Genomic DNA, 26,031 nt, shown 5'->3' with positions numbered 1-26,031 from the left:
CTTTACCACTGAGCCAGCAAAGGAAGCATTCATCTGTGTACTTTCTGTCAAAATGGTTTTCAGCATTTCATATGTCAAGTGTTAGTCGCTAAGTCATGTCCAACTCTTGCGAACCCATAGACTGTAGCCCACCAGGCTCCTTGGTCCACGGGATTTCCCAGGCAAGAATACTGGAGTGGGTTGCCATTCCCTTCTCCAGGGGATGTTCCCAACCCAGGGATTGAACCTGGGTCTCCTGAATTGCAGGTGGATTCTCTACTGCCAGAGCCACCGGGGAAGCCCAAATAAGCACATAACTATATAAAATAAAATTTTATATAAATCTGGAAAACTCAGCAGTGGCCATAGGACTTTTCATTTCATTCCATTGAAATGAAAAGGTCAGTTTTCATTTCAATCCCAAAGAAGGGTAATGCCAAAGAATGTCCAAACTACCACAAAATCACGTTCATTTCACATGCTAGTAAGGTAACACTCAAAATCCTTCAAGCCAGGCTTCAACAGAATGTGAAAAAAAACTTCCAGATGTACAAGCGGGATTTAGAAAAGGCAGAGGAACTAGAGACCAAATTGCTAGCATCCACTGGGTCATAGAAAAATCAAGGGAATTACAGAAAAACATCTACTTCTGCATCATTGACTATGCGAAAGACTTTGGCTGTGTGGATCACAACAAACTATGGAAAATTCTTAACGAGATGGGAATACCAGGCCATCTAACCTGCCTCCTGAGAAATATGTACGCAGGTCAAGAAGCAACAGTTAGAAATGGACATGGAACAATGGACTGGTTCAAAATTGGGAACGAGTACTTCAAGCAAGGTGTATATTGTTACCCTGCTTATTTAACTTATACGCAGAGTACATCATGCATAATGCCAGGCTGAATAGAGCACAAGCTGGAAATAAGATTGCCAGGAGAATTATCAATAACCTCAGATATGCAGATGATACCACCCTTACGGCAGAAAGCGAAGTGGAACTAAAGAGCCTCTTGGTAAAGGTGAAAGGAGAGAGTGAAAAGGCTGGCTTAAAACTCGACGTTCACAAAAAGAAGATTATGGCATCTGGTCCCATCAATTCATGGCAAACAGGCAGGGTACCAATGGAAACAGTGACAGACTTCTTTCTTAGACTTCAAAATCACTACGCACAGTGACTGCAGCCATGAAATTAAAAGATGCTTACTTCTTGGAAGAAAAGCTACGACAAACCTAGATAGTGTATTAAAAAGCAGAGACATTCATTACTTTGCTGACAAAAGTCTGTATAATCAAATCTATGGTTTTTCCAGTAGTCGTGTATGGATGTGATCAGTTCAGTTCAGTTCAGTTGCTCAGCTGTGTCCGACTCTTTGTGACCTCATGGACTGCAGCACACCAGGCTTTCCTGTCCATCACCAACTCCCGGAGCTTACTCAAACTCATGTCCATCAAGTCGGTGATGCCATAAACCATCTCATCCTCTATCATCCCCTTCTCCTCCTGCCTTCAACCCTTCCCAGGAGCAAGGTCTTTTCCAACGAGTCAGTTGTTCACATCAGCTAGCCAAAGTATTGGAGCTTCAGCTTCAGCATCAGTCCTTTCAATGAATATTCAGGATTGATTTCCTTTAGGATCGACTGGTTGGATCTCCTCGCAGTCCAAGGGACTCTCAAGAGTCTTCTCCAACACCACAGTTCAAAAGCATCAATTCTTCAGTGCTCACTTTCTTTATGATCCAACTCTCACATCCATACATGACCACTGGAAACACCATAGCTTTGACTAGACAGACCTTTGTCAGCAAAGTAACATCTCTGCTTTTAAATACACTGTCTAGGTTGGTCATAGTTTTTCTTCCAAGGAGCAAGCATCTTTTCATTTCATAGCTGCAGTCACCCTCTGCAGTGATTTTGGAACCCAATAAAATAAAGTCTCTCCTGTTTCCATTGTTTCTCCGTCTATTTGCCACGAAGTGATGGGACCAAGGTGCCATGATCTTCATGTTCTGAATGCTGAGTTTTAAGCCAGCTTTGTCACTCTCCTCTTTCACTTTCATCAAGAGGCTCTTTAGTTCCTCTTCACTTTCTACCAGAAGGGTGGTGTCATATGCTTATCTGAGGTTATTGATATTTCTCCCAGCAATCTTGATTCCATCCTGTGCCTCTCATAAACCCTGGTATTTCTCATTATATACTCTGCATATAAGTTAAATAAGCAGAGTGACAATATACAGCCTTGACTTACTCCTTTACCAATTTTGAACTAGTCCATTGTTCCATGTCTGGTTTTAACTGTTGATGCTTGACCTGCATACATATTTCTCAGGAGGAAGGTATGGTGGTCTGGTATCAGCCAGACCCATCATCAGCCCCACTCATTATCAAAATACATCAACTAAACAATAATCATACATTGCATATTGTTTATGTCAATGCTCTAAAATTACTCACTTAAACATTTTAGGGAAAAATTACGGTAATATAAAATGCCTTGTAACTTATTCATAAAATGAAAAATACTACAACTTTTAATTCATACATATTTCAATTCTGAAGAGTCCATTTAATGGATCACTGATTAAACTTCCTGAAACACTTTCTCAAAGCACAGTCTTTAGGTCATACTGGAAATCTAAAGACTCAATAGTATGGAGGACCACTGACCTTCACAAAGATTACAGTCCCAGACCTTCTTACATACTCAAGTGCAACCATAAACTATAACGTTTGCTCTATGACTTTGCAATTCCTCCAATTAAAGGTGGTGATAATGATAGAATAAGATAGATACACAGGTACTTATTCAAGTCCCAGCAAAGGACTATAGACAGAGAGGGACACCTAGGAAACTTTGGGAGACCACTGTAAGTTAATGATCGCTCAAGAAAGCTATTGGAACATCATGGGAGGAAGCAGCCTTACTTAACTATAAAGCCATAAATAAAAGAACAAGATACGCCCCAGGCCATCAGGTGAAATAAAAATGTCACCACCCTTCTACTGATTTGAATAAATGCTATGATAATCCTAGTTGACCTCACAGGGTCAGACACTCTCCTGCCCAAAATGGAGGAGGTGCTGGTGATATAAGCCTGATATCTTCTTGAAGAAGGTGGTCTTTGCCCTCTCTTAACTTTCCTTTGATTATAAAATTTTAGTCTTCTTGATCCTCGGGGCAGAGATTCCTCACCTGCTCACTTGTATCTCTCACAAGTGCTTTATGTTAATAAAACTACTTCTTGCCTATCACTTGTGTGCTGAGACACAAGAAATCTGAGCCTCAGTAAGTCCAGATGCAAGGTGACTGATTCTGATGAAATGACCATGGGTTCAAGTTTTCATTAGGGTTTTGCCTGGGAATTTGAGTCCCAGCATGTGGGTTCAAGGCCCAATCTGAGGTGCACTGTTTCAGTGGGGGATATAATTTCCCTCTATATAACTCTGGGCTATGCTTCATGACTTTTTTTGGCCAATGGGGTGATGTTAATAGTTGTGATGCAAATGGAGACTAAAATATGCTTGGGCAACTGGGTTTGATCTCTTGTACCTCTGCCTTCACCATAGAAGAACATGCCCTAGCTAGCCCATTGGTTCAAGAAGAAAGACATGTGGAAGAGATAGAGATCTAATACAGAACTTGAAGCATGCCCTCAAGTATATCATTCAACCACTAAGAACAGATATACGAACAATAATAAAATTACTGTTGTTTTGAGTCATTGAGAGATTATCAGGTTGACTATAATGCACAAAAGATGAGTATAATTTACTGAAATAGAAGGTCTTTCAACAGTAGAATGACAATCCAATACACTTATTTCTAAAAATATACATATGAAATTTTTGTTGAAATTGTCCCCTTTTCCCCAGTTTCTTCATCTCAGAATGGTAACATTTATTTGTATAATTAAACCTAAGGCTGTGATGTATTACAGAACTACAAACTGTAGGTAAAGAGAGCTTATTTTAACAAAAAATACAAAAATGAGAGAATCCAGAAATAGAAGATGCAAGCTCACTTTTTCGGGTGAACAGGGTCAACATCTACAGTGTACTTTTCCGCCATTTGGAACAGTTCAGTTTACCCACAGGAGAATCATCCAAGCTCCTCTCACAGTGGGCAAAAACACACTGATGATGTGGCAGAAGTCAAGTTGAGAGAAATGAGTGGGAAGAATCTCACCATTCTGTGTGAAGAGTGTTTATGTTATCTGTCCGGTTAAGCACAGCACTTTACCCTACCCTTGAATAAGCTTGATGGTCACATGTTTGGAGTCTCTCTGATATAGTATCTTCAGATAATAAACCTCTCAACTTCCGTGGGAATGGGGGTTTGGGCAACGAGCCCTGATAGTTTTTTATATGAACTTTCAACGAATTTCCTTGTTTTCAGTCCACCCTGCCTACTAAGATATGAGGTATGTCACACTGCCCAGCCTTTACAAGATTCTAAGAGAATTCATTTGTTTATTTAGTTCATCCTCCCACAGTTCCCCCTCTTCCAAAACTTTCTCAACGTCTCTTCTTCTCCTTCTCTTTGTATTAGTGAGACTGGGAAGAAGTGAGAAAATTTCAGGGGTCCTATTCAAAATACTTCTTGAAAACTGTTTCTTTTAGCATACACTTTTGAAATAACACTGAACTACAGATTGACTTGAGAAATTTAGCTACTCTTAAAAGAAGTGAATTTCCAACGATAATATCTCTTCTCCATATCTGTAGTTTGGTTATTTCATTCTAATTCCACTGAGTTCAGATTTCAAGTTAGGTATTATTAATATTACAAGTGTGATTCAATAGAAGCTAAAAAGTAAGGGGGGGAAAGTCTCCATGATTATGTTAATCTAACTCTGGATATGCCTCCAAACAATTCCTAGACAAGTAAGGATAATAGTTCATCAAACAACATATGATATGCTAATATATTTCCATATTCTTAAATGAAATGGCTAAAAAAATATTCTTGGTAACTTTATGACTTTGGAAAGAAGCTACTATAAGGAAAACTTCAAACGCATATATATTTCAAAGTGCTTCCTAATAAAACCTTTGTATTAAATTCTCCTATGAAAATGAAGAAAATAGTACACTGGATAAAATAAAAGGGTCCACCTTAATGCCACCTATGAGAGAATCTGCAGATGTAAGGAACACACAATAAAAGAAATTCCATGCAAACAGTAATCAAAACAAAGCTGAGATGGCTATGTCAATGTCAGATAAAGTACACTTTAGTTCAAAAAAGCTTATGAAAGGCAAAGAACATTATATATTGATAAAGGTTCAACATATCAGATCAGATCAAATCAGTTGCTCAGTCGTGTCCGACTCTTTGCGACCCCATGAATCACAGCACGCCAGGCCTCCCTGTCCATCACCAACTCCCAGAGTTCACTCAGACTCACTTCCATCGAGTCAGTGATGCCATCCAGCCATCTCATCCTCTGTCATCCCCTTCTCCTCTTGCCTCCAATCCCTCTCAGCATCAGAGTCTTTTCCAATGAATCAACTCTTCGCATGAGGTGGCCAAAGTACTGCAGTTTCAGCTTTAGCATTATTCCTTCCAAAGAAATCCCAGGGCTGATCTCCTTCAGAATGGACTGGCTGAATCTCCTTGCAGCCCAAGGGACTCTGGAGAGTCTTCTCCAACACCACAGTTCAAAAGCCCCAATTCTTCGGCGCTCAGCCTTCTTCACAGTCCAACTCTCACATCCATACATGACCACTGGAAAAACCATAGACTTGACTAGACAGACCTTTGTTGGCAAAGTAATGTCTCTGCTTTTCAATATGCTATCTAGGTTGGTCATAACTTTCCTTCCAAGGAGTAAGCGTCTTTTAATTTCATGGCTGCAGTCACCATCTGCAGTGATTTTGGAGCCCCAAAAAAGAAAGTCTGACACTGTTTCCACTGCTTTCCCATCTATTTCCCATGAATTGATAGGACCAGATGCCATGATCTTTGTTTTCTGAATGTTGAGCTTTAAGCCAACTTTTTCACTCTCTACGTTCACTTTCATCAAGAGGCTTTTGAGTTCCTCTTCACTTTCTGCCATAAGGGTGGTGTCATCTGCATATCTGAGGTTATTGATATTTCTCCCGGCAATCTTGATTCCAGCTTGTGCTTCTTCCAGTCCAGCATTTTTCATGATGTACTCTGCATAGAAGTTATTAAGCAGGGTGACAATATACAGCCTTGACGTACTCCTTTTCCTATTTGGAACCAGTCTGTTGTTCCATGTCCAGTTCTAACTGTTGCTTCCTGACCTGCATACAAATTTCTCAAGAGGCAGATCAGGGGTCTGGTATTCCCATCTCTTGAAGAATTTTCCACAGTTGATTGTGATCCACACAGTCAAAGGCTTTGGCATAGTCAATAAAGCAGAAATAGATGTTTTTCTGGAACTCTCTTGCTTTATCCATGATCCAGCAGATGTTGGCAATTTGATCTCTGGTTCCTCTGCCTTTTCTAAAACCAGCTTGAACATCAGGAAGTTCACGGTTCACATATTGATGAAGCCTGACTTGGAGAATTTTGAGCATTACTTTACTAGCATGTGAGATGAGTGCAACTGTGCGGTAGTTTGGGCATTCTTTGGCATTGCCTTTCTTTGGGATTGGAATGAAAACTGACCTTTCCCAGTCCTGTGGCCACTGCTGAGTTTTCCAAAATTGCTGGCATATTGAGTGCAGCACTTTCACAGCATCATCTTTCAGGATTTGAAATAGCTCCACTGGAATTCCATCACCTCCACTAGCTTTGTTCGTAGTGATGCTTTCTAAGGCCCACTTGACTTCACATTCCAGGATGTCTGGCTCTAGGTCAGTGATCACACCATCGTGATTATCTGGGTCATGAAGATATTTTTTGTACAGTTCTTCTGTGTATTCTTGCCATCTCTTCTTAATATCTTCTGCTTCTGTTAGCTCCATACCGTTTCTGTCCTTTACTGAGCTCATCTTTGCATGAAATGTTCCTTTGGTATCTCTGATTTTCTTGAAGAGATCCCTAGTCTTTCCCATTCTGTTGTTTTCCTCTATTTCTTTGCACTGATCGCTGAAGAAGGCTTTCTTATCTCTTCTTGCTATTCTTTGGAACTCTGCCTTCAGATGCTTATATCTTTCCTTTTCTCCTTTGCTTTTCACTTCTCTTCTTTTCACAGCTATTTGTAAGGCCTCCCCAGACAGCCATTTTGCTTTTTTGCATTTCTTTTCCATGGGGATGGTCTTGATCCCTGTCTCCTGTACAATGTCATGAACCTCTGTCCATAGTTCATCAGGCACTCTATCTATCAGATCTAGGCCCTTAAATCTATTTCTCACTTCCACTGTATAATAATAAGGGAGTTGATTTAGGTCATACCTGAATGGTCAAGTGGTTTTCCCTACTTTCTTCAATTTCAGTCTGAATTTGGCAATAAGGAGTTCATGGTCTGAGCCACAGTCAGCTCCTGGTCTTGTTTTTGCTAACTGTATAGAGCTTCTCCATCTTTGGCTGCAAAGAATATAATCAATCTGATTTCGGTGTTGACCATCTGGTGATGCCCATGTGTAGAGTCTTCTCTTGTGTTGTTGGAAGAGGGTGTTTGCTATGACCAGTGCATTTTCTTGGCAAAACTCTATTAGCCTTTGCCCTGCTTCATTCCGTATTCCAAGGCCAAATTTGCCTGTTACTCCAGGTGTTTCTTGACTTCCTACTTTTGCATTCCAGTCCCCTATAATGAAAAGGACATCTTTTTTGGGTGTTAGTTCTAAAAGGTCTTGTAGACAACACAACAAGAGAATATAAAAACTGCAAACATACACAACTAACTAATAGAACACCAAAATATATGAAGCAAAAACAGATAAAATTAAAAGAAAAAACAGACAGTAGGACAATAATAGTTGAAGACTTCAGTATTTCACTTTCAACTATGAAAAACAACTAGACAGAAGATCAATAAAGGATTTTACAACCCTAGAAACCAATCTGATGTAACACTTCACTCAGACTCACATTTTTCTCAAGTGCATGAAGAACATTTTCATGACATAATGTTAGGAGCAGAACAAGTCTTAATGAATTTAAAAAGATGGAAAACGTATGAAACAACTTTTCTAATCACAGTTGAATCATTCATCAGTAACAGAAGGAAAACTGGAAAATTCTCAATATGTAAAAATTAAACAACACACTTTGACAATGAGTAGTAAAGACGCAATCATAAAAGAATTTAAAAGAAAAAGCAAATGAAAGCAACACAGAATAAAAAACTAATAATATTTGTTCAAAACTAGTCCTAATAGGGAAAGTTACAATTACAGTTACAGCTGTAACCAATGTAAAAAGGAAAAAAAAAAAAGCCAAAAAAAAGATCTCAAATCAATAATCTAAGTGCACACTTTAAGGAAACCAAAACCAAAGCTAATTGAAGGAAGAAGACAATAAAGGTTACTATTTAAAGCTGTGGCTTTTTATTTTTTGCTTAAAGGAATCACTTAACGTTCTTGTAAAGCTGGTTTGGTGGTGCTGAGTCTTTTAGCTTTTGCTCATTTGTAAAATTTTGATCTATCAAATCTCAACGAGAATCTTGTCTGGTAGATTTTTCTGAGTTGTAGATTTTCCCCCTTCATCCCTTTAAATACATTGTGTCACTTTCTTCTCACCTGCAGAAGCTCAGTTCCTTGTATGTAACTGTTGTTGATCCCTTGCTGCTTTTAATATTCTCTTTATTTTAAAATTTTTGCTATTTTAATGAAATATATATTGATGTAGTCCACTTTGGGTGATCCTCTTTGGGACACTCTGTATGTCCTGGATCTAGATGTCTGCTTCCTTTCCCAGGTTAGGGAAGTTTTCTGCTACAGTATCTTCAAATATGTTCTCTGTCCCTTTCTCTCTTCTCCTTCTAAGAAGCCTATAATGTGAATGTTTTTTCACCTGACTTTGTGCCAGTGGTCTCTTAATCTAGCCTCATTTTAAATTTAAATTATTTTCTGTTAATCTTGTGTGACTGCCACTACTCTGTCTGCCAGTATGCTGACTATTCCTCTGTATCATATAACCTACTGCTGATTCCTTCTAATGGATCTTAAATTTTCAGTTATATATTCTTCAGCTGTGTTTCTTTTTTTACATTTTCTAATTTTTTACTAATCACTCCATTTACATCAATGAACAGTCATTCACTCAACAAATCAATAAGAAGACATTAACCTTAAATGATATATTAGACTGGATGAACTTAATAGCAACATATAAAACACTCCATCCAAAAGCAGCAGAATACACATTCTTTTCAAGTATATATGGAATATACTTCAGGACAGATTACACGCTAGGCCACAAAACAAGATTCAGTAAATCTGAAGAAACTGAAATCATATGAAGCAACTTTTCCACCAAAACAATACTGTATTAGGAATCAACTACAAAGGGAAAAAAAAAAAAACAAATCTCAAATTGATGGAGGTTTAACAAAATGCTACTAAACAACCAATGGATCGTTGAAAAAATTAAAGAAGAAACCCCAAAATACCTGTAGACAGTGAAAATGAAAACACAATGATCCAAAATGTTTGGGTTGCAGCAAAAGCAGTTCAAAGATGGAAATTTATAGTGATACAAGTTTACCTCAGGAAACACAAAAGATCTCAAACAACCTAATGTTATGCCTAAAGGAACTACCAAAAAAAAAAAAAAAAAAACCCAGCAAAACAAAACCCCAAGTTAGAAGAAGAAAAGAAATCATAAAGATCAAAGCAGAAATAAAGAGAGACTAAAAAAAAAGAAAAGAAAGAAAAGGTCAATGAAACTAAAAGCTAGTTCTCTGAAAAGACAAACAAAATTGATAAACCTATAGCCAGACTCATCAAGAAAAAAGAGGGCACAAATCATAAAATCAGAAATGAAAAAGAAGTTACAATCAATACTGCAGAAACTCAAAGAATTGTAAGAGATTACTATGACCAATATTATGCCAATAAAACGGGCAACCCAGAAGAAATGGACAAATTCCCAGAAATACACAATCATCTCAATACTGAACTGGGAAGAAACAGAAAACATTAACGGACCAATTACTAGATGAAACTGAATCATTAATTTAAACAAACAAACAAACAAACAAACTCCAAACAAACAAAAGTTCAGGCCCAGATGGCTTCACAGGTGAATTCTAACAAATATTTAGAGGAGAGTTAACTTAAACTATTCCAAAAAAGTGCAGAGGAAGGAGCTCTTCCAAACCCATTTTATGAAGCCACATCACCCCAATAGCAAAACTAGACAAAGACAATACAAAAAAAGAAAACTGCAGGCCAGTATCACTGATGAAGCGGGATGCAAAACTTTTAAACAACTTAGTAGCAAACAAAACTCAACAATATATCAAAATGATTACACACCATGATTAAATGGGATTTACCCCAGGGATGCAAGGACTTTTCAATATCTGACAATCAATTATTTATGATAAAGGCCCTCCAGGAGGTGGGCACAGAAGAAAAATACCTCATCATAATGAAGGCCATATATGATAAACCTACAGCTAATATCATACTCAATGGAGAAAAGCAGAATGCATTTCCTTTAAGATCAGGAATAATACAAGGATTCCCACTCTCACCACTTTTACCTAACATAGTATTGGAAGTCTTGGCCACAGCCATCAGAGAAGAAAAAGAAATACAAGGAATACAAACCAGAAAGGAAGAAGTAAAACTGTCACTGTTTGCAGACAAAATGATACTACACACAGAAAATCCTAAAGATGTCAGCAGAAAACTGCTAAAGTTCATTACTGAATTTGGTGAAACTGCAGTATACAAAATTAGTATACAGAAATCTGCAACATTTCTATACACTAATGATGAACGATCAGAAAGATAACTTAAGAAAACAATCTTATTTCTCATTGTATCAAAAAGAATTAAGTACTTCAGAATAAATTTAAGGAGGTGAAAGACTGATAATCATAAAACTATAAAATATGGAAGAAATTGAAAATGGTACAAACGGAAAGACATGCTGTGTTCATGGATTGTAAGAATTAATACTGTTATACTGTTAAAATGTCCATACCGCCAAAAGCAAATAATAACTAGAACAAATCTAAAAATTGTGTGGAAACACAAAAGACACTCAATAGGCCCCAAAAATACTGATAAAGAACAAAGCTGGCAGTCCTCATTTTCAAATCATACTATAAGGCTGCAGTAATCAAAACAGTATGGCACTGGCCTAAAAAGAGATTCTGTTCCATCAACGGAACAGAATAAAGAGCCCAGAAATAAACCCATGTGTATATGGTGAATTAATCTATGACAAAGTAGGCAAGAATGTACACTGGAGAAAAATACCCTCTTCAATAAATGATGTTGATAACCTGGATGGCTACACGCAAAGCACTCAAACTGGACTACTCTCTCACATCTTATACAAAAATAAACTGCAAATGGATTAAAGACTTAAACATAAAGACTGAAGCCATAAAATCCCTAGAAAACATACGTAGTACACTGTGACATGGGCTTAGCAATGTCTTTTTGGATATCTCTCCTCAAGTAAGTGAAGCAAAGCAAAACAAAAAAACAAGTGTGACTACATCAAACTAAAACGTTGTTGCACTACGAAGAAAGCTATTAACAAAAAGAAAAGGCAGCCTACTGAATGGGACAAGATATTTGCAAATTATGTACATGATAAAGGTTTAATATCCAAATTGTGTGTGATAATAGGCAAAAACACTAAGATTTCATGCAATTCAACATCAACAGGAACATGAAAGATGCTGAACACTGCTAACCACCAAAAAAAAGGAAAGTGAAACCACAATAAGATACCTTACACCTGTCAGCCTCACACCATCAGGGAGCCTCACACCTCCCCTGTCAGCTATCATCAGGGTAGTCCACTGGTGGTCCACTGGTTAAGACTCCATGCTTCCAATGCAGTGGGCACAGGTTTGATCCCTGGTTGGGGAACTAAGATCCCAAGCCACACATGCAGAAAAAGAACGGCTCTTATCAAAAAGACCACAAATAGCAAATGATGGCAAAGATGTTAAGAAAAGGGAACTCAACAAAGACACTGAGAAAAGGGAACTGTTTTACTTGGTAAAACAGTATGAAGTTCCTCAAAAAACTCAAAATAGAACTAACACAGGATCCAGCAATCCCATTCCTGGGTATGTATCAGAAGGAAACAAAAAGACTAATTCAAAAAGATATATTAAATATATACCTCAATGTTCAGAGCAGCATTACTTATAGTGCTTGAGATATGGAAGTAATCTAAGAGTCCATCCATCAATAGATGAACAAATAAAAGATGTGGGATATATACTTATATAGAATGAAATACTACTTGAGCCCTTACAAAGAATAACATTTTGCCATTTTCAACAACATGGATGGACCTGGAAGATATTATGCTAAGTGAAATAAGTCAGTGAAAGACATCTGCATACTGTATGATATCACATATATGTATAATCTAAATACAAAACAAACTAGTGAATATAACAGAAAGGAGACTCACAGATATAGTGGTTACCAGTGAGAGCGAAGAAAGAGGGAAGGGCAGGAAATGGGGAGTGGATTAAGAGGCATGAACTACTACGTATAATATAAATACGTCTCAAGGATATACTGTACACATCAAGAATATTAGACAAAATAAAGTATAATCTATAAAAATTTTGAATCATTATGTTGTACACCTGAAACTAACTGTAAATCGACTACTCCAGGAAGATCCCCCGGAGGAGGGCATGGGGACCCACGCTAGCATTCTTGCCTGGAGAATGTCATGGACAGAGGAGTCTGGCGGGCTACAGTCCATGGGGTCACATAGAGTCGGACACAACCGAAGCAACTTAGCACAAATCAACTATACCTCAATTTACAAAAAAAATTAACACTAATTCTTTACAAACTCTTTCAAAAATTGAAGAGGGAAGACATCCTAATCCAGTCCATGAGGACAGCATTATGATGCCAAAGGTAGACACAGTAACTACAAGAAAAGAAAACCACACTAATATATTATTTGATGTAACGATCTGCTACAAAATACTGGCAAACTAAATTCACTAGCATATCAAAAGGATTATATACCAACGCTACATGGGATTTATTTCTGGAATTAAAAGATGGGTCAACATATAAAGATGAATCAAGGTAATAGAGTTTAATACTAAATGAAAAAATGATCAGAAATGCATTAGTTAACTAATTATGCAGATCGCTGCAAAAAAACTATTTGACAACAAGCAAAATCCTTTCATGATAAGTTCTTTGAGTTAAAAAGAAAGGAATCTGATACATCCAGGGCATTAATACATATTATCTGATAAACTGGAAGAATTTTATTTTATCTAAAGAGGAATTTATCCAGAAAAATAAACGACCCAATCAAAAAATGGGCCAAAGAACTAAACAGACATATCTCCAAAGACATACAGATGGCTAATAAACACATGAAAAGATGCTCAACATCACTCATTATCAGAGAAATGCAAATCAAAACCACAATGAGGTACCATTTCACGCCAGTCAGAATGGCTGCTATCCAAAACTCTACAAGCAATAAATGCTGGAGAGGGCGTGGAGAAAAGGGAACTCGCTTACACTGTTGGTGGGAATGCAAACTAGTTCAGCCACTATGGAGAACAGTGTGGAGATTCCTTAAAAAACTGGAAATAGAACTGCCATACAACCCAGCAATCCCACTGCTGGGCATACACACCAAGGAAACCAGAATCGAAAGAGACATATGTACCCCAATGTTCATCGCAGCACTGTTTATAATAGCCAGGACGTAGAAGCAACCTAGATGTCCATCAGCAGACAAATGGATAAGAAAGCTGTGGTACATATACACAATGGAGTATTCAGTTCAGTTCAGTCACTCAGTTGTGTCCAACTCTTTGCGACCCAATGAATCGCAGCACGCCAGGCCTCCCTGTCCATCACCAACTCCCGGAGTTCACTAAGATTCACATCCATCGAGTCAGTGATGCCATCCAGCCATCTCATCCTCTGTCGTCCCCTTTTCCTCCTGCCCCCAATCCCTCCCAGCATCAGAGTCTTTTCCAATGAGTCAACTCTTTGTGTGAGGTGGCCAAAGTACTGGAGTTTCAGCTTTAGCATCATTCCTTCCAAAGAAATCCCAGGGCTGATCTCCTTCAGAATGGACTGGTTGGATCTCCTTGCAGTCCAAGGGACTCTCAAGAGTCTTCTCCAACACCACAGTTCAAAAGCATCATTTCTTCGGCGTTCAGCCTTCTTCACAGTCCAACTCTCACATCCATACATGACCACTGGAAAAACCACAGCCTTGACTATAGACTGTCCTTTGTTGGCAAAGTAATGTCTCTGCTTTTCAATATGCTATCTAGGTTGGACATAACTTTCCTTCCAAGGAGTAAGCGTCTTTTAATTTCATGGCTGCAGTCACCATCTGCAGTGATTCTGGAGCCCAAAAAAATAAAGTCTGAAACTGTTTCCACTGTTTCCCCATCTCAGCCATTAAAAAGAATGTATTTCAATCAGTTCTAATGAGGTGGATGAAACTGGAGCCTATTATACAGAGTGAAGTAAGCCAGAAAGAAAAACAGCAATACAGTATAATAATGCATATATATGGAATTTAGAAAGATGGTAATGATAACCTTGTATGCAAGACAGCAAAAGAGACACAGATGTATAGAACAGTCTTTTGGACTCTGTGGGAGAGGGCGAGGGTGGGATGATTTGGGAGAACGGCATTGAAACATGTATATTATCATATGGGAAACGAATTGCCAGTCCAGGTTCGATGCATGAGACAGGATGCTCGGGGCTGGTGCACAGGGATGACCCAGAGGGATGGTATGGGGAGGGAGACGGGAGGGGGGTTCAGGATGGGGAACACATGTACACCCGTGGCGGATTCATGTCAATGTATGGCAAAACCAATACAATATTGTAAAGTAATTAGCCTCCAATTTAAGTAAATAAATTTAAATTATAAATAAATAAATAAATGAGGAATTTAAGACATTAAAATATTAGCTCAGAAACTTACTAATATAGTTTCAGAGATTAGACCATATGGAGTATGCTCACCCATTAGTCATGAACATATAATTAACATGTGTATTGGCTTAGGTTTAGATTTAACAAGCTAAACAGATTCAGGATCCTGAGAGCTTTATGCATAATTCTAAAAAAAAAAAAAAATCAACAAAACTCTTAAATATATATTTGTGTGTGTGTGTGTGTGTGTGTGTGTGTGTTGGGTATGAGAAGAGGTAAGGGCTTTAACCACAAAATGTAAAAAAAAAAGTAACAAGATTTACAAATATTAAAGCCTATTATTGAGAAATGAGCAAGAACACATTTTCTTGCTTCATTTAAAGTGATTAACAATATAACTAAAATACAACCCCAAACTTCCATTTCCCATAGCATCAATTTCTAACACTAGAATAACTTAATTAAGAAGCCTATAGTCTTAGATATGTTGCAGACTACACAGAATACAAAACTGTATTAGTCTCTACTTTCTGTGCTTCTTAATTTCAGCATTTAAGATATCCCACAGTATGATAAAGAGTAGTATTAAGAGATGCTGTCTGTCTATAAGTCTTTCCCCATGGCAGAATAATACACTTTATAGCCCTATAAAACTTAGTTCAAACATCTATCATGCTATCATTTAAACTATAACTTATAGCGTTACTGATATCTGCAATATTATTATATGATTATGTTCTCTAGATTCCAATGTTACTGCATGTTTCTAGTTGATGACCTCTTTTGAGTTGGACTGTGAAGAAGGCTGAGCGCCGAAGAATTGATGCTTTTGAACTGTGGTGTTGAAGACTCTTGAGAGTCCCTTGGACTGCAAGGAGATCCAACCAGTCCATTCTGAAGGAGATCAGCCCTGGGATTTCTTTGGAAGGAATGATGCTAAAGCTGAAACTGCAGTACTGTGGCCACCTCACGCGAAGAGTTGACTCACTGGAAAAGACTCTGATGCTGGGAGGGATTGGGGGCAGGAGGAGAAGGGGACGACAGAGGATGAGATGGCTGGATGGCATCACTGACTCGATGGACGTGAGTCTGAGTGAACTCTGGGAGTTGGTGATGGACAGGGAGGCCTGGTGTGCTGCGATTCATGGGGTCGAAAAGAGTCGGACACGACTGAGCGACTGAACTGAACTGAAAGTCTGTATTTCTCCACCCCTCTTCTTTCAGGAAATGCTTCTGAGAAACCTACCAAATTCAGGCACTCTGAGAATTCAAGGTGCACAAAGAAAAAAACAAAAAGAAAAGTCTGACCCAGGAACTCAATCCATAGGGAATGCTGGTCAGTAGATGGCAATATCGGAGAAGGCAATGGCACCCCACTCCAGTACTCTTGCTTGGAAAATCCTATGGACGGAGGAGCCTGGTAGGCTGCAGTCCATGGGGTCGCTAAGAGTCGGACACGACTGAGCGACTTCACTTTCACTTTTCACTTTCATGCATTGAAGAAGGAAATGGCAACCCACTCCAGTGTTCTTGCCTGGAGAATCCCAGGGACGGGGGAGCCTGGTGGGCTGCCGTCTATGGGGTCGCACAGAGTTGGACACAACTGAAGTGACTTAGCATAGCATAGATGCCAATACAGAGATAAGCCTAAGGTGATACTAGAACAAACAAGCCACTACTCCAGGCTGGGATGGGAACACTGAGGGGAGTAGTACTCCAAGTCAGTACAGAGCTGAGAGGCCTTTCTTCATCTCTGTATTCCCAGAGCCGAGTACAATATTTTGCCTCTAGTGTGAGTGACAAGATATTTAATGAATGAATGAGTAGCTCTATAGAGCTGCTACAACTCTTGAGTTGAGAATAATCTGGAAATCTGCAAGCATAAGGGGTGAGAAATTAATCATTTAACCTTTGCTGCAATTAAATCTAGCCTTTAAATCCTGGTTAACTCCCCCCATCTTCACCATCTCCCTGCCTTCAATTCTCTCTCTTATTCTTTATCTCTTTGTCAGATAAGGTCTTTTGGCAACAGCTGCCAAAGTTTAAAGCTCTGACATTTGGAGGTCACAGGGAGGAGGTAAACACTGACCTAGCATCACAGTCCCATTTCCAAGTTCCTGGTAGCTACAGTCAGCTTTAAAAACTGACTCTCCCATTAGATCAGAGTTCATTTCAGGAACTAATGGGTTACAAATGTGGTACTACAGCTTTAAATTTAAAAATAAAAACAAAACAGAAACTGCAAATGTTCAGCACAGACACATTCTCATTACACTTTTAAGTTTCAACGTTACATACATTTTACTGCTTTTGCTTATCTATTTTTTTAAAAAGTTGCTTGTCACGGTTCAAATTGAGGACTGACAGCAAGAAGAGTATGTGATTTTAATTACTGTAATGATAGAGCCTTGTGATAGGTAAACACAGTGTACCTGATATATAATAACATTACGAAAGAAATTTGAAACTGCATCACATAACCCACAGCAAAGAACTAGTTTAGTTGGATTATTAGGTTTGAGCAGAAAAATAAAACTATTACACAAGTAATCATCAGTGTATTCAACTACTTGAGCTAAAAAAACATGTTAAGGAAAGTCTATCCTTATGCTCTGGCAATCACTTGGCTGATTATCACCAGATGGCTTTATAGAGAACGAACTTCCTCTCATAAACCTCAATTCCTGCAGTAAGAAATAACTGCTGTAGGGAACATCAGCACTATCAATCTACACAGCTGAAAAGGCTTTCCTCAACTGATATAATCCTTATTTTAATAAAACCCTATCACCCACGTGACAACTTTTCTTTTGGTATTAGCAGGCATGAAAGGGTGACAATGGGCTTGGTCCAGTACCCAGCTCTGTTTCCTGAATGAATAAACAGTAGGAGAAAGGAAAAAGAAAACTTAAAACAAAAAAACGTGATCAAGTTCACCTCTTGAAACTGTCATCTGAATGAACAGTAAAGCTTGTAAATTAAATGAACTAAACCAAAGCATCAACTGCCCATCTAGGCCTTTATAACTTGTACTATGTTTTTAAAAATTACTTTTAAGTAAGACACTATTTTAGAACACTTTAAGGTTCACAGTAAAACTGAGTGGGGAAGGTACAGAGATTTCCCAATACTCCCAACCACCAAACATGTAGAGCTTCCCCCATTATCAGCATCCCCCACCAAGAGTGATACTTTTTTTTTTTTTTTTAACAATTCTTGAACCTACACTGACACATAAGTATCAAAGTACCTAGCTTATATTAGGGTTCACCTTTGGTATTGTACATTCTGTGGGTTTTGACATATATATGATTGTATGTATCCATCATTATGGTATATTGAGTATTTTCATTGCCCTAAAAAAAAAATCCTCTGTGCTTCTCCTATTCAACCCTCTCACCAAACCTGGCAACCACTGATCTTTTTACTGTGTCCACACTTTCCAACAATGTCATAGAACTAGAAGCCTTTCAGACTGGCTTCTTTCATTTAGTGGTAGGCATTTAAGTTTCCTCCACATCTTTTCACAGCTTGATAGCTCATTTCTTTTTAACGCTGAATAATATTCCATTCTCTGGATGAGTGACAGTTTATTCATTCACTTGTGAAAGGACATCTTAATTGTTTCCAAGTTTTGGCAGTTATGAATAAAGCTGCTATAAATATCATGTTTTTTTATTCAATCATATCAAATACCTAAAAGATAAGTGGCTAAATTTTAAATAAATGTATAAATTCAGGACTACCACTTCACATTTTCCCCCCATGCTGCTGCTGCTGCTAAGTCGCTTCAGTCGTGTCCGACTCTGTGCGACCCTACAGACGGCAGCCCACCAGGCTCCCCCGTCCCTGGGATTCTCCTGGCAAGAACACTGGAGTGGCTTGCCATTTCCTTCTTCAATGCATGAAAGTGAAAAGTGAAAGTGAAGTCGCTCAGTCGTGTCTGACTCTTAGCGACCCTATGGATTGCAGCCCACCAGGCTCCTCTATCCATGAGATTTTCCTGGCAAGAGTACTGGAGTGGGGTGCCATTGCCTTCTCTGATTTCCCCCCTACTAAAGCCCTAATTGAAAATATCCTCAACACTGAAAGCTCTCACTCTGCCTCTGACACCTCATATTTCTGAAAATGAGGAAAACATTAGGGCTGCATTTTCAGCTAAGGACTCAGGATCAAATAAGGGGCAGACGTGATTGACCATTTGTTACAAAAGCAAACACATACTTCTCTATAATCTTTTACTTACAATAATAGATGTGCTATGCTGTGCTGTGCTTAGTTGCTCAGTCATGTCTGACTTTTTGCGACCCCATGGACTGCAGCCTGCCAGAGCACCTCTGTCCATGGAGATTCTCCAGGTAAGGATACTGGAGTGGGTTGCCATGCCCTCCTCCTCCTTCCCAACATGGGATTGAACCCAGGTCTCCTGCATTGAGGGTGGATTCTTTATCGTCTCAGTCACCAGGAAAGCACATGCCAGACAGTTCTAAGAACTTCATACACACACATTCACATAGTTGTTTTTAACAACAAAAATGATGGAAGGTTTAGGACGTGTACAAACATTATACAACAGTTACACTGGAAAACTCCATTTTACAGAGTACTATAAAATGAATTAATCTGTTTTTCTTCATTCATAAGGTTACTTAAGTGTGACCCACTAGTAAGAGGGAGAGAGTGTTAAGACAGAAAAAGTTCACAACCTCATAAAAGCAAAAATAGACAAACAAAAGCTAAGAAAATGAATAAGACAATTTCAGTGACAGTGGGAAGATAGGAACGTGAAAAACAAGAATAGCATAATGTGTTAGGGTGGCGCTGTTCAGGCTGGTGGTGGTGTTCACACTGTTCAGGGTGGTCTGGGAAACATCTCTGAGAAAGTGATATATTCAAGAAAATATATTCAAAATTCAGCTCTGTGGTATAATTAACTTGAGATGAGGGAGATAATGAAATACACTCCTGGGAAAAATGTATTCCTTTAAAATCCCCAACCTCATTTGAAATAGTACAGTTAATCCAAAAAATTAAATCCACAGCTGTGCTTATTTTGGATACCTACCAAGATACTTGTTCCATGATCATGTGAACAAAATCTGTACTGGAAAAACTTTTGCTTTCATATACTCTTGATTATTTTGGAACAACTGCTCCATATTTTACTTTATAATCTGCCATATATACTATTAATTAAATCTTGAAAAAAACAAAGCAAATACATGTTGGGGAAAAAAGCCAATTTATAATACAACTTTTGCCTAAAACAGCATTAAAGAGTAAAAAATTTTTTCATTAAGAAAAATAAAGATGACATTTCAAATATCAATAGTCATATATTCTACATCTGAGTTTACTATATATCTTCAAAAGACTTGATTTAATGACAGACTTTTCTATAAATTGTCTAGGCAGTAAAGGTTACTGCTAAGTTCTCTCTGCCAGTTTATGAAAAATGTAAAGGCTGATTTGCTTGCTTTTGTAGAACTGTACGACTTTGTTAAAACATAATTTTGTTTTAAACCAAAAAATCAATTAAGACTCAGATTCAAAGATTTATCAAGTATGTCCTTTGTTCCAGTAACTGTGCTAGGTGCTTATACTTTCATACAAGCATGAGTATATCAAAAGGAGCACGCGAGAAACATGTTCCCCTGGAAGAAAGGTGTAGTTAAATGACTTAAGCAAGGTCACAAATCTAACAGCAGTAGACAGAAGCTATCTGAATTCAAACCCGGGCTTTCAGATACCAAGTTTTGGGCTTCTACAACTACTCTCTTTGTATTTTTCTCATGTATGCCTTAAAATGATGCTAGCGATGTCAATTCCTACAGCTGAAGATCTGGCTGAAGAGTTTGAACGTGACTGAAAGAATGCATTTTTACCTACTAACATGTTTTGTGACACTGTTTTTGCACAATAAACACTGACAGGCCATGCAAAATTCAGTCTATTTTTAATCTACCTCTTACCTTCCTGCTGGCTACCAGTAGGCTCCAACCTTTTCTCCCTAAGAAGTCCACAGACAAGAAAGAATCAGTCAATTTATATTAAAACCAGAGACCAGAAATCAACTGACCCATCTAGAGGAATGGTATAAATTCAATAAACCAACATAGATCAGAAATCCAGAATTAGAAAGGACAGTAAACTATTCTAGTGCTCAATGCATAGCTATGAATCTGAAAACCTTTGTCAAATATCACTAGAAGCAGAAAAAGGTGCACCAAGTTGTCTCAGAGAACTGAAAACAGAACCTACAGGAGGGAGTGATGAAGAAAGCAGCATGAGTTAAGGCTTTCTAAGAGCCTGGAGCCCCAATGTTTTTGATTCATCTTTTTTAGTTCACTCTATGACAACAATTTCTCTTGTTTCTGTCATTCTTCTGTAATGAACTTCAGCATGTAACTGCCTAACTCTAATAGGCCCTTTAAAAACAACTTCTACTCTAAATCAAAAAAACACATGAACCCCAATGTTCATTCACGGCAGCACTATTTACAACAGCCAAGACATGGTACTAACCTAAATGCCCATCAACAGAGTAATGGATAAAGATGTGGTGTATATAGATATTACACACACACAGACACACAGACACACACACACAGACACACACACACACACACACACACACACACACACTGGAATACTACTGAGTCATAAAAAAGAACAAAAGAATGCTATCTGCAGTAACATGGATGGACTTAAGGATTAGCATAGTGAGTGAAGTCAGTCAGAATGACAAATACCATATGATATCTATTATATGTATAATCTAAAATATAATACAAATAAATATTTAGGAAACAGAAACAGACTCACAAACAGAAGAGAAATGTATGGTTACCAAGGGGAAAGGTAGTGGAGGAGGGATAAATTAGGAAGCTGGAGTTAGCAGATACATACCATTATGTATAAAGCAGATAAACAACAAGGTCTACTATATAACACAGAGAACTATATTCAGTATTCTGTGATAAATCATAATGAAAAAGAATATGAAAAACACTATTTATATATGTATAACTGAATTACTTTTCTATACACCAGAAACTAACACAACATTGTAAATCAACTATACTTCAATTGAAAAAAAAAGCAAACAACTTTTTCTGCTTATCATCACTACCTTTTCTCCTCTAATTCACTATAAATAAACTGTTTGGGAGGTGGTATAATAGTATCAGTACAACAGAAGAAAACTGAAATCAAAAAAATAATTTAGAAGTCTCAAAATATGTTTTAGACAAGGATACATTTTGTGAATGCATCAGAGAGGCACTTACTATTTAATAAGTTGCTAATTACTAGCCTGAATTATGCACTATTTCTTTTTACCTTCATGTTAAATCATAATGCTAATAAATAAATATACCAGTACTGTGCAAAAGAACTATGATGACAGAAGGGTTCTGTATTAACATCTACACTGTCCAATACCTGAGCTACAGGCCACATGCGAACTACTAAGCACTTGAAATACGGCAAATGCATTTGAGAAGAGTTTTTGTTTAATTTTTATTAAATGCAAATATTCACCTATCGCTAGTAGGTACCCTAGCTAGATCAACTTTATATAAACAGGAATCACAGATTATTTACATTAAGGATGATTTCACTTAAATACTTCATACCGTTAGAATAGAAGCACACAGAACAGGAGGATGAAAATAATTTATACTGGAAAGAGAAATTCTGGTCTGATCAAATGAGCATGATATTTTCAATGATAAAGATATATAGAATTCATTCATACAAATTAGTAAATTACATAAGCAATCAAGCCTATTTTTGACCAAAAATTTTCAATAGTTGCTTCAACTGTTACTGTGTCCATAAGTTTGTTCTTTCACATATTATATATAATTCATTAAACAATAGATGCTTACAAAATTAGGTTCTTCATTATCAGAATATCATTTCAAAGAATACATTTAATACATTTTAAAGAAGTGATTTTGATCATTATATTTGAATACTGTCAAATGGTAAACTTACTTTTTAAGAGTATATGGTATATATACATATCAAAAAAAAAAAGATAGAAAGCAGTTTTATAGCAGAACTCAGTACGTATATTAGTAAATTTGGATTTCCAAGGCCAAAGTAACTTTTGGATTTTGAGCATGATACCCTTAGACAGCAGCTTATTTTAAAAATCTAGTTCTGACAACTAGCTCCTTATACACTAGCAAAGCTGGAATATAAGTGAATCTAAGAATATCTTACCTTTCAGAATCTATGTCCTAAAATTAACTTTCAAATAAAGGGATAAATATATTATCATATGTCCTAAGAGCTTATTCTTTTTTAAATGTAAGCTTTTACATCTTGAAAATTTGTTTACAAAAAAATTGTTTAAAACTGTTTTAAAATGATTAGAAAATATGAAAAAAATTTTAAAAACCTTGAAAAAGAAAATAAAGTACAGACAGTATATAGTTTACCTAAGAGTGCTTTCCTTCCTTGTTTTTGGTGCTAGGCTTTAAAAAACAGTCTGTTTTTGCTAACAAACTTCCTTATCTTTCAAACATTCTTGAATATCTTCTGACAGTTTACTGAATTTCTGTCCTCTCTCTTCCTCTCAACTGCCTTACTGAATCATGGTCAAAAATACCCTTATAATTGTAAACCCAATGATCTTTAACATTCCTATTACTTTGCCAACAAAGGTTCGTCTAGTCAAGGCTATGGTTTTTCCTGTGGTCATGTATGGATGTGAGAGTTGCACTGTAAAGAAGGCTGAGCGCCGAAGAATTGGTGCTTTTGAACTGTGGTGTTGGAGAAGACTCTTGAGAGTCCCTTGGACTGCAAGATCCAACCAGTCCATTCTGAAGGAGATCAGCCCTGGGATTTCTTTGGAAGGAATGATGCTAAAGCTGAAACTCCAGTACTCTGGCCACCTCATGCAAAGAGTTGATTCATTGGAAAAGACTCTGATGCTGGGAGGGATTGGGGGCAAGAGGAGAAGGGGACGACAGAGGATGAGATGGCTGGATGGCATCACTGACTCGATGGACGTGAGTCTCAGTGAACTCTGGAAGCTGGTGATGGACAGGGAGGCCTGGCGTGCTGCGATTCATGGGGTTGCAAAGAGTCAGACACGACTGAGCGACTGATCTGATCTGATCTGATTACATCACCTCGTAATATCTCTGACCATTCTTACCTTCTGGAAACATTACTTTGGTTTCTCTGACTTCTGTGGTCAGTCTCTACTTTCTCTTTAAATCTTTATTTTTTAGGAGGTTAGTTCCCAATATATATTCTCTTTGAGACTTCACTGAAGCCACCGGAACCCCGGGATCCCAAACCCCTGGCCCATGGACAGGTACTGTCTGTAGCATGTTAGGAACCAGGCAGTGCAGCAGGAAGTGAGCAGCGCAAGAATGATGAAGCTTCATCTGTATTTACAGCCGCTCCCCCTGCTCACGTTACTGCCTCCTGTCAGGTCAGCAGAAACATTAGATTCTCACAAGATTGCCAACCCCACTGTGAGGGATCTAGGTTGCCACACAAAAATTGTCTAAAATTGCCTTCCATGAAAACAGTCCTTGGTGCCAAAAAGATTGGGGACAGATGCACTGGACTTCAAATACAGTTTATTAAGTGACACATCTAAATTTCAAGCCAAAACCTCTTTTATAAGCAATAGACCTGATCTCTAATTACTTGTAAATCATTTTCATTTCCAAGGCCCATTCACCTGTCAGAATTAATCTGAAAAAAAATTGCATCTTTCCATCCTCTGAACAAAATCTGCCTTTCCTTCTGTTCTATCTTGATAAACGGCACTATCAACCACCCAGGTACTCTCTCTCCCAGTCTCCCTTTATTTAGATAAATCATTGAAGAGATGTGTACATGAAAACATGTATTTTCTAGTACTTCAAAAAGATCCCTTCAACTTGGATTCACTGGACTGACAAAATAGCAGAGAAGGGAATGGGCTGTAATTTAATAAAGAGAAAGTAATTTACAAAGTACTAGTGCACAGGAATTTTTGAAGAATTGATGCCTTTTGAACTGTGGTGTTGGAGAAGACTCTGGAGAGTCCCTTGGACTGCAAGGAGTTCAAACCAGTCAATCATAAAGGAAATCAGTCCTGAATATTCACTGGAAGGACTGATACTGAAGCTGAAACTCCAATACTCTGGCCACCTGATGTGAAGAACTGACTCACTGGAAAAGACCCTGATGATGGGAAAGATTGAAGGCAGGAGAAGGGGACAACAGAGGATGAGATGGTTGGATGGCATCACCAACTAGATGGACATGAGTTTGAGCAAGCTCCAGGAGCTGGTGATGGAAAGGGAAGCCTGGCGTGCTGCATTCCATGGGGTTGCAAAGAGTCAGACACGACTGAGTGACTGCACTGAAACTGAGCACACATGAAATACACCATGTTTTGATTTAGAATGCTGAGAGTGGAGGAAAAAACTACAGACTGTACCCAGGAAAAAGAGAGAACAGGAAGAGCAAGTCAGAGATTAGAAATCCTAGTGACAAAACTAGACACCTGAAAATTCAGAAAAAGAAATAAATGATCGTCGGACAGTATCCTTTGCTGAAACAACCATCTGATACAAACTTCATCATATCTTTGGTGAACAAGACTTATGAACCTGTAATTAACCTAAAATCCATTAGCAAAACAGTGCCAGATTCTATTAATGAATTATGTTCTGAATGTTATTAACAATAATCAGTAGACTTGCTTCTCCTAGACACTTAAAAGCCCATTCTCTTGTCCTCAGGCCACCCTCCCCAAATAAATGTCTAAATTTTACTTTATTTACCGTTCATTTAATTGCATTCTATTTGTTCACCTCTCCAATTTACAAATTTTAAATTCTTTATTCATATAGTAGATCCTTAACATTCTGGAATCTGTTACAGGAACCACTTAAAATCTTAATGTGGAACCGTGCTCTTTCACCACAAGCAAAGGCTCTTATATTTAGTGAATGGCCCAACACAGAATTTTTCACACAAAAGAAGGGTAGGGGAATAGTGGAAGTGAAAGGTAGTGAGGTATTGAA

The 26,031-nt window shown here is 37.9% G+C and overlaps 1 protein-coding gene across 10 annotated transcripts in view; it reads right to left on the bottom strand.

Moving 5' to 3' along the window:
* CEP170 (centrosomal protein 170) overlaps positions 1-26,031 on the bottom strand; it is a 137,825-nt gene that overhangs the window by 101,727 nt on the left and 10,067 nt on the right. Inside the window, exon 2 of one of the 10 annotated variants that reach the window (XM_055582111.1) lies at positions 20,959-20,996. The exons of the other annotated variants lie outside the window; for them this stretch is intronic. The gene's annotated coding sequence lies outside the window, so the exon portion shown is untranslated. The remainder of the gene's footprint in view (positions 1-20,958; positions 20,997-26,031) is intronic. 10 annotated transcript variants of the gene reach the window in all.

The sequence above is a fragment of the Bubalus kerabau genome, chromosome 5 (genome assembly GCF_029407905.1).
Source record: "Bubalus kerabau isolate K-KA32 ecotype Philippines breed swamp buffalo chromosome 5, PCC_UOA_SB_1v2, whole genome shotgun sequence".
NCBI classification, from domain to species: Eukaryota; Metazoa; Chordata; class Mammalia; order Artiodactyla; family Bovidae; genus Bubalus; species Bubalus kerabau.
Note: the sequence above shows the minus strand (reverse complement) of the source record. Positions and strands in the feature narration are given on the sequence as shown.